The sequence below is a fragment of the Cyprinus carpio genome, chromosome B3, assembly GCF_018340385.1.
Source record: "Cyprinus carpio isolate SPL01 chromosome B3, ASM1834038v1, whole genome shotgun sequence".
NCBI lineage: Eukaryota > Metazoa > Chordata > Actinopteri > Cypriniformes > Cyprinidae > Cyprinus > Cyprinus carpio.
This window is the reverse complement of record NC_056599.1, coordinates 8,092,993-8,101,979: the sequence shown is the minus strand read 5'-3', so window position 1 is coordinate 8,101,979 and position 8,987 is coordinate 8,092,993. Positions and strand designations below refer to the sequence as shown.

General features: G+C 47.7%; 1 long non-coding RNA gene across 1 annotated transcript; it reads left to right on the top strand.

Annotated features, from left to right (window-relative positions):
• Nucleotides 1–4,618: 4,618 nt before the first annotated feature.
• On the top strand, nt 4,619–5,182 carry LOC122136457. Its single transcript, XR_006154137.1, has 3 exons — nt 4,619–4,779; nt 4,859–5,029; nt 5,112–5,182. It is a non-coding gene; the product is annotated as an uncharacterized LOC122136457 (long non-coding RNA).
• The last annotated feature ends 3,805 nt before the right edge of the window (nt 5,183–8,987 follow it).

The window sequence follows — 8,987 nt, the reverse complement described above, 5'->3', positions numbered from 1 at the left end:
AGTCCCGAAATACCTCTCCTCGCCGTGGTCCAGTAATATGTCGGCGGTGCCAACGTGAAGGTCATTTTGCTAGGGACTGCGATGGACAGCGTGCTCCCCCTCGGTCGAGGCCTCCTTCCAGGTTTTGTGTCTACAACCCGGGAAGAACCAGTTCATTCTGTACAGCGGTCGGAAAAAAAAACTAGTACCCACCGAACTGCAGAGTCACTGTTCGGTTGGGGAGTTTGATGGCTCTATTTTAAATCCCATTACTTCCGTGCCTCAGTTAGTTTCGTCTTGCCCTCATCTCGTTGCCCTTTTTGGTGTGGCGTTTCGATCTCTTGTTTGGTGGACACTGGATCGATGGTGTCCACCATAAACCGAGAGTTGTTTCCATGAGTACAGCGAACAGTGGGGACAGGGAGGGATGCAGACATGTCACTGGTTACAGCTTAGTGCCGCTAATGGCCTTGCGATACCATACGTCGGGTATATCGAGTTGGATGTGGAGCTGTGCGGCAGGCGGGTGCCAAAGTGCGGGGTCCTGGTGGTCAGGGATCCTCCAGGTGGGCCGTGCACTAGAGTCCCGGGCGTTTAAGGGATGAATATTCTACGGCGCTGTTACCAGGAGCTCTTTGGGCAGCATGGCCCCGCCTTATTCAGCCTGCCGTCGGTGTCACAAGCCCCAAGCATTATGGTTCAGGCCCTTCAGCATTGTCAGCAAGCTAGTACCCAGCCCAGTGAGAGTAGTGTGGGCAAGGTTAGAGTGCGTGGCCGTCGCGCATGTCGTATTCCTGGTGGTACTATAAAGTTAGTGGCCGCAACATGTTCCAGGCAGTTTGCAGATACCACTGTGCTTTTCGAACCCTTGGAGGGGGGTTTTGCCTTCTGGATTGTTGGCCTCTCCTGCATTGATAAAAGTCATCCATGGTACGGTTTATGTACCTGTAGTGAATGTAGGGATGTTGGATGTGTTGCTTTACCCTCATAGCATTTTAGGTAGTCTGAATAGTGTCTTAGTGGTCAGCTTGCCCACTGAGGGTGGTAGAGGTACAGTCTGTTGCTGCCACTGACGCCCAGGGCTCCCAGGTGCTCTGCGCTAGTGGTCAGGGCTCTCAGGTAAGTGCTGTATTGGATCAGATTGAAGCCATTGACTTATCTATGCTGAGGAGTGAGGAAGTCAGTCAGGTTAAGGCACTGCTTCGGAACTATCATACAGTGTTTTCTGCACACGAGGGCGATCTGGGGTGTACCAATTTGATTACCCATGAGATCCCTCTGGTTGACGATATCCCAGTTAGACAGCGTTATCGAAGAATACCCCCCTCAGAGTATGAGGTCGTTAAAGCCCATATTAATCAGTTGCTTGAGGCGCAAGTGATCAAGGAGAGCAGTAGCCCTTATGCCTCGCCAATAGTCCTGGTGAAGAAAAAGGACGGTGGTCTGCGCATGTGTGTAGACTACCGTCAGTTGAATTCAAAGACTCGCAAGGATGCGTTTCCTTTACCACGCATCGAGGAATCTTTGGATTCCGTAACTGGGGCCCGCTGGTTTTCCACCATGGATTTAGCCAGCGGGTACAATCAAGTCCCAATGGCTGTGAGAGATCAACCCAAGACTGCTTTTTGTACCCCCTTCGGGTTATTTGAGTACAACCGTATGCCCTTTGGGCTTTGTAATGCCCCTAGCACCTTTCAGCGGCTGATGCAACGATTATTTGGTGATCAGCAAGGGCAATCTCTGCTGTTATATCTTGATGACATTGTTGTATTCTCGTCATCTGTGGCCCAACATCTCATGCGGTTGGAAGTTGTCTTGAGTCGATTAGAGCGGGAGGGGTTAAAGGCTAGGTTGGAGAAATGCTCATTTTTTTTCAGAAAGCGGTAAAATACCTTGGGCATGTGATCTCCTCTGAGGGGGTGTCCACAGACCCCAGTAAAGTGGAGGTAGTGTCACAGTGGCGTCAACCAGAGACTGTTGGGGAGTTGCGTTCCTTTCTGGGGTTCGCAAGTTACTATCGTCGATTTGTCGAGGGCTTTGCAAAATTTGCGGCTCCATTACATCGGTTAGTGGCTGAATTTGCAGAGGTAAGGCCCAAGAAGCGAGCTTCTCAGGATTTCAGGGCAGCATGGACCGACCAGTGCCAACAGAGTTTTGAGGGGCTGAAAAGTAAACTTACATCAGCACCCGTTTTGGCATATGCAGACTTCTCCCAGCCTTTTATCCTGGAAGTGGATGCCAGTCATGCAGGACTGGGGGCAGTCCTTTCCCAGGAGCAGGGAGGTCAGGTGCGGCCCATTGCATATGCCAGCCGCAGTCTTCGGCCCACTGAGCGCAATATGTCAAATTACAGCTCAATGAAATTGGAGTTTCTTGCGCTCAAGTGGGCCATGACTGAGAAATTTAGGGAATACCTATTAGGGCAGAAATGTGTTGTGTTTACAGACAACAACCCCCTAAGTCATTTGGCGTCAGCTAAACTTGGCGCTACAGAACAGCGCTGGGCTGCACAACTGGCCTCCTTTGATTTTGAGATCAGGTATAGGTCAGGGAGAAGTAATAAGAATGCAGATGCCCTCTCACGACAGAACCCACCATGCTCCCTTAATTGGGGTTTGGGTATTGAGACCTTGGGCACTAGTGTGCCTGTGGAGGTACATCGGGCCTTGGAAGATAGGGTGGTTCTTCCAGTTACTCAGGCTGTTATGATGTCTTTTCCTAGTTACTCAGGTGAGGAGATGCGGTCGTTACAGAGGGCTGACCCTGTGTTTAGTGAAGTCCTGGGGTTGTGGGAGAGTAAGAGGTTCCCTAGTGGGGAAGAGCGCCGACTGCTGTCAAAGCCAGCCTTAGCCCTCCTTCGTCAGTGGGATAGGTTAGTGGAACAGGAGGGGGTAGTCTATCGTAGAGTTCTCCGTCCTAACTGTGGGGAGGAGTTCCTGCAGGTATTGCTACCTACTGCACTGCGTATAGAGGTGCTGACCTCGCTGCATCAAGATCATGGGCATCAAGGAATTGAGCGCACCACGGAGTTAGTCAGGCAGCGCTGTTATTGGCCTAGTTTGGCTTTGGAGGTAGCTCAGTGGTGTAGGGAGTGTGAGCGATGCCAAGTGGCCAAGGACATTCAGCCCGCTGCCCGGAGCTTCATGGGTCATTTGCTGGCATCCCGGCCTAACGAGATTTTGGCAATTGATTTCACGGTCCTCGAGCCATCTCGGACAGGGATAGAAAATGTATTAGTGATGACCGACGTCTTCACCAAATACAGTATGGCTGTCCCTACTCGGGACCAGAGGGCCGAGACCGTTGTTGGAGTGTTGGTGGTGGATTGGTTTTACAAGTTCGGGGTTCCTGGTCGGATTCATTCCGACCAGGGCCGCAATTTTGAGTCTTGTCTGATGCAACAGCTGTGTGCCTTGTATAACATTCAAAGGTCTCGTACTACACCTTATCACCCAGCGGGAAATGGTCAATGCGAGAGGTTTAATCGTACGTTACATAATCTTTTGCGTACCCTCCCAGTGTCAAAGAAACGAGATTGGGTGTCTTGTCTCCCACAGTTGTTGTTTTGTTATAATTCCACTCCCCACCAGTCCACCGGTGAGAGACGCCCCATTTCCTGATGTTTGGGCAGGAACCCCGGCTCCCTGTGGATTTCCTTCTTGGTAGGGTCCAGGAGGCGGTACCAGGTACTGTACATGATTGGGTGGTGGAACACCAAGCCCGACTTCAGGTTGCTTTTGCGGGGGCTCGTGAACGGTTAAGGCAGGCCGCGGACCGCCGTAAGGCCAACTATGATCAAGGTGTTCATGATGTCCCGTTAAAGGAAGGCCAGTTGGTGTACCTCCGAGATTATGGTAAGAGGGGGGTCGTCAGAAGATTCAGGATTTATGGAGCTCGGTTGTACATCGGGTAGTGAGAGCACCCAAGGCGGGCGGCGCTGTCTATTCAGTAGCACCACTGGGAGAGCCAGATCGAGTGAAACATGTTCATCGGTCCTCATTAAAGGCATGTATTCGGAGGGGGTCATTGGTATTTGAGGGTAATCAGACCCATCAAAGTTCTGAAGTTAACCCTCCATTGGAACAAGTGAGTGTGCCGGAGGATGAGTCTGAACCAGAGTGGTTGTTGGTTATTCCAGGGGGACACCAGGTACCGGGAGTATCACATCCTGTTGAACTAGATTGTGTAGAATCATCCTCCACAGGTTCTGTAGCGCCATCAGGAGTTGTGCCAACATCCTTCCTTGCGCCTAATTTAGGGGTAAGACAAGCTAGTGAGTTATCTTCAGATTTGTTGGCAAACGTTCCATCCGTTAGGGATGAGAATGGGGCTCGACGGTCGCGACGAACCACCGCTGGCCACCACTCTAATGTTCATCATCTCCCTCGGACTGTAGGTAGGGTAGTGTCGGAGGCTCATACAGCTTCTACGGCAGCCTCTGCTATTTTTAGGCCATGGGACTAAGTTGATCGTCGGGGCGACGATGTAAGACCTTGGGGGTGGACTGTGGCAGGGAGAGATCGGTAAGTTCATCATTAGGCATTAGTTTATTCATTGGTTGGGGCCAATAGAGGAGGTTGGATTATGTGTATATAAACAACATGCGTGTGTGACTTAGATGAGCGTCACTTCCCTGGGATCCCGTTTCGCTTCTGGTTCATGGACTGAGGGCTGCTGTGATTTTGGCTTTGCAGGACGATTGCGGCAACTGTAGTTATCTCCGTGGCTGCAGATATTGTGGCTTTGACTTATTGTTGGTGGCGGCGTGTGTCTCGCATCTGCATATGCGACTACATTCAGGTAACGTTATGCGTTTTAATGGCTGTAATGGTGTGTGGATTTGCTTGCGTTTCGTTAGTAATTCATGCTTGTATTATAGTCAATATAATGCTGTGTATGGGCGGATGACGACTGTATATGCTGAGTTATTTTCCTTGCGTATCCTGAGCTCCACCGGCTGAGTGATTAAACCGAAACTATACTTCGCATTGCATCTATGGAGTATTATCTTCACTTCTACTGACTCCCGGGTCCCTGTGCCTGTTATCTGGTAGGTCTAATTAAGGTGGGTTTTATTACATAAATGTTTTATGGTGACTGGTTAACATGACTAGTTTTCCCCTGTGTTGTAGAGTGATAGGGGCACGCAGTGACGTCACCGCTGTCTTGTTCCTGGTTGAACATTCATGAATTTCGTGTTAATACGGTTTTGACGCTTAAGTGCTTTGCTTTTTTGCATTCATATGGTCCAGTTGTGTTTTGATTTAATTTGGTTAATTCAGTTATTGTGTGTTTGGCAGGCATTAAGTGTCAGCTGTGTTGCCTGCCTAAATCTTGTGTTAATTATTTTTGTTGTGTTTGAGTGTGTGCGTGTGTGTGTGTGTGTGTGTGTGTGTGCTATTTTGTTTTATAGGAGCTGCAGACCTTGTATGGAGAGCAGGGCTGAAGTCTTTCTTTAGGTGGTGATGGTGTTTCCTCACAGAGTGCTGTGATTTGCCGTGTGCACTGGGGCTTTTGGATTGGTGTGAGTGTGCAGTGTACTTAGAGTAAAGGCCTGTACGGCCGGTCATGTAGCCCAGGCTGCAGCTCCTCATTGTTGCCTTTCTGGACCTTTTGTGTAATTGTGGTCCCAGTCTCTTTTCAGTGAATGTGTTTTAAATTTCTGTTATTGAATTTAAAATAAATTGTTTTATTTTTATACCAGTACCTCTGTCTCCATTGTCTATTTTGCCACAGAGTGGGGGACCTGTGTATAGTATCTTTAATAAATTCCTTGGGTGAGATTCCCAGGGTGGCGTAGTCAGGCATTGTTAACCCTTTGGGTCCTTAATTCGATTTAAGTTCACTTAAGTCATACCTTCCCTCTGCCATCTGGCCACAAACACATTTAAAGAGATGTGATTATTTCTAGAAATAAAAATTCCAGAAACAAATTTTTAACTTTCTGTATTTGATTATTTTTTCTTACCAAGTTCTTAAAAATTCCAGCCACAATCAATCACAACACAGGTAGGCCTATATACAATTACAGATGACATCTCCACTGTTTTGAGTGTGTTCAGCTCCAGGTTGTTAAGACTGCACCAGACAGCCAGCTGCTCAACCTCCTGTCTGTAAGCAGGACTCATCTCCATCCTGGATGAGACCGATGACTGTAGTGTTTATTGGTGCATTACCACCACCGACTGGACTATGGATCAGGATATTTGCTTGTATATAAATAAACATAAAAACCAAGTAAAACAAATTAACAAACTAGAAATAAAACAAAACAAATAAACAAAAACCGATCAAAAGTCTATAGAGATAGAGGAGAGGAATTGTTGAATAAAGTCGTTATTTTTGTTTTCTTCGTGTACAAAAAGTATTCTTGTCGCTTCATAATGTTACGGTTTGAACCACTGATGACAGATGGACTGTTCTGATGATGCCTTTCATACTTTTCTGGACCTTGACAGTGTATTTTTTGTTAAGAGTTGATCTTCACCGCTGGGAAACGTCAGTACTGGCACTGGGACAAGTGGCTGCCCTTTGTCTTGTTTGCCTACAGGGAAGTACCTCAAGCCTCAACCGACTTCCCATTCGAGCTCCTGTATGGGTGGCAGGTCCAAGGCCTGTTGGACCTGCTGAAGAAGGCCTGGATGGCGCCAGCAGATAAGACAGAGGAGAGGAGCATTGTTAACTTCATCTTGGAAATGAGAAACCAGCTTGAGCGTTACAGAGAAGAAGCTTAAGAAAACCTACAGCAGGCACAAGCATCACACAAGAAGTGGTACGATCAACAGGCATGATTCCATCAATTACAGCCGGGGCAAAAGGTGCTGTTACTGTTACACACGTCCACGAAAAAGCTCCTGGCAAGGTGGCAAGGGCCATACACTGTGGTAAGGAAGATGGGACCAGTAACCTATGAGATCCACCACCCTGACAAGAGGAAATCGCACCAGACGTTCCACATCAACCTGCTGAAGGAATGGAAAGAAGCACCCAATAAGACACCAGAGAAGTCGCTGATGTTAAGGAAGGTAGATGATGAGGAAGAGGATGAGCCTGCTCCAGAGGTGAGACCTCAGAGACACCCCTGGCCTGGACGGACAGAAACTGGTACAGCACGGCATCCACCTTACAGATACAACCCCTTCACGACAGTGGCCATACCGAATACCAGAGAGACTACTGAAACCCTTGAAGGAGGTAATTGAGATGATTAAGCAGCTGGGCGTAATCGAACCATCCAACAGCGAATGGAGTAGCCCCCCCTCGTCATCGTTCCGAAGAAGGATGGTCCTTGTGTGTCTGGGCAGACCACCTGGAACATCTACGTCAGACTCTGGAGAAGATCCAAGCAGCAGGCTTGACCTTAAATGTGGCAAAGTGCGAGTGGGCTAGGCAAGAGACCAGCTACCTGGGATACCATCTGGGCAATGGCGAGCTGCGACCCCAGATATGCAAGGTGGAAGTAATTCAGCGCTGTCCCAGACCTAGGATGAAAAAAGGGAGGTGAGATCCTTCCTGGGCCTAGTGGGCTGGTACTGCCACCATTCCAGACTTTGCTAACATTGCAACACCACTAACGGACTTGCTAACCAAAACTCGGAAGAACCCGGTGGCATGGACCATTTCTGGTGCAAGTGGATGCTTCAGAGAAGGGGAATTGGAGCGGTACTAGCCCAGGGTAACTGCAGGAGAGAGAGAAGAAGCCAGTCGTGTTCCTGAGTAGGAAGTTGTTGCCTAGAGAAACCAGGTATTCCACAATCGAGAAGGAGTGTCTTGCAATCAAGTGGTCCCTGGAATCCCTCCGATACTACCTCCTGGGGAGAGAGTTTGACCTGGAGACGGACCATTGGGCATTGACGTGGATTAACACGATGAAAGATAATAGAGCCCGCATCACAAGATGGTACCTAGCTCTCCAGCCCGACAGTTTCAAGGTATGACATCAGCCTGGGAGGCTTAACCTGGTTGCCGACTACCTGTCCCGGTACCCGGACAGTAAGCGGCTTGGAGAGGGGGGAGGTGATGTGAAGAGTTGATCTTCACCGCTGGTAACGGCAGAGTACTGGCACACACATTTTAAATACATATACATACACACTTACCTCATTCGGAAAGCGGGTGCACACGTAATCTGAATGGCACATGGACATTTCACACACTCTTCATCCCCTTTACAGTAGGGCGGAAAGCCAGTCACACAGAATAAATTTTTTAATTTAAAAACATGAGATGCAGTGGAATGGGGAACAAAAAACCACCATAAAGTCTCGAGATATGTTTTTAAAAAGTTGAACTTACATTCATTTTACATGGCTTTCTAAACAAGCGGCTCTCTTGTGTCAGACACGAGTCCCAACGGTGTCCCTCTAGAAAATGTGCGAAATATACGTTCTGTGTGAACGGCTTGGTTTCAGTTTTGATGTAAACAAGATCTTCTTCACATTGATGTTCTCTTTTTTTCTACTGGCTTCAACTGAATAGGCCAACATAAACCTTATAATGCAATGACACTTACATCGTCATTGCATCTCGTGCGCCACTGATAAAGGTCAAGTATACTTCGGCCGTCTGCGCACCATCCGTATTATGTCATTTTCGTCATCATCGTCGTGCATTCGAATGTGGATTTTTATTTTAAATTCAACGAATATTCGAAATTCGATTTTTTTTTTTTACAGCCCTAAGGTGCGTGAGCAAAACCAGATGTATTGTGTACTGTGGATACTCGTTTGTGCATATTTTTGTTGATGTTTATTTAGTCCTTTTATTTAATTTTTTTTTTTTTTTTTTGGACTTTGCAGTTTTTTCTTGTGTTTGGACTAAGCTCTTGTGTAAATATTATATACTCGCACCACTGGGTATTTTTACGACGCACTGTAAATAAAAGTCCCCTTTGATTTACTTCTACAGGTCAAGCAATCTTTTTTTTTTTTTCTCCCCTCGGACCTAAAACGTCCCGCAGTAGATCTGCAAGGGTCTACTGCATCACAATTTTACTTAGCAGTCTATGG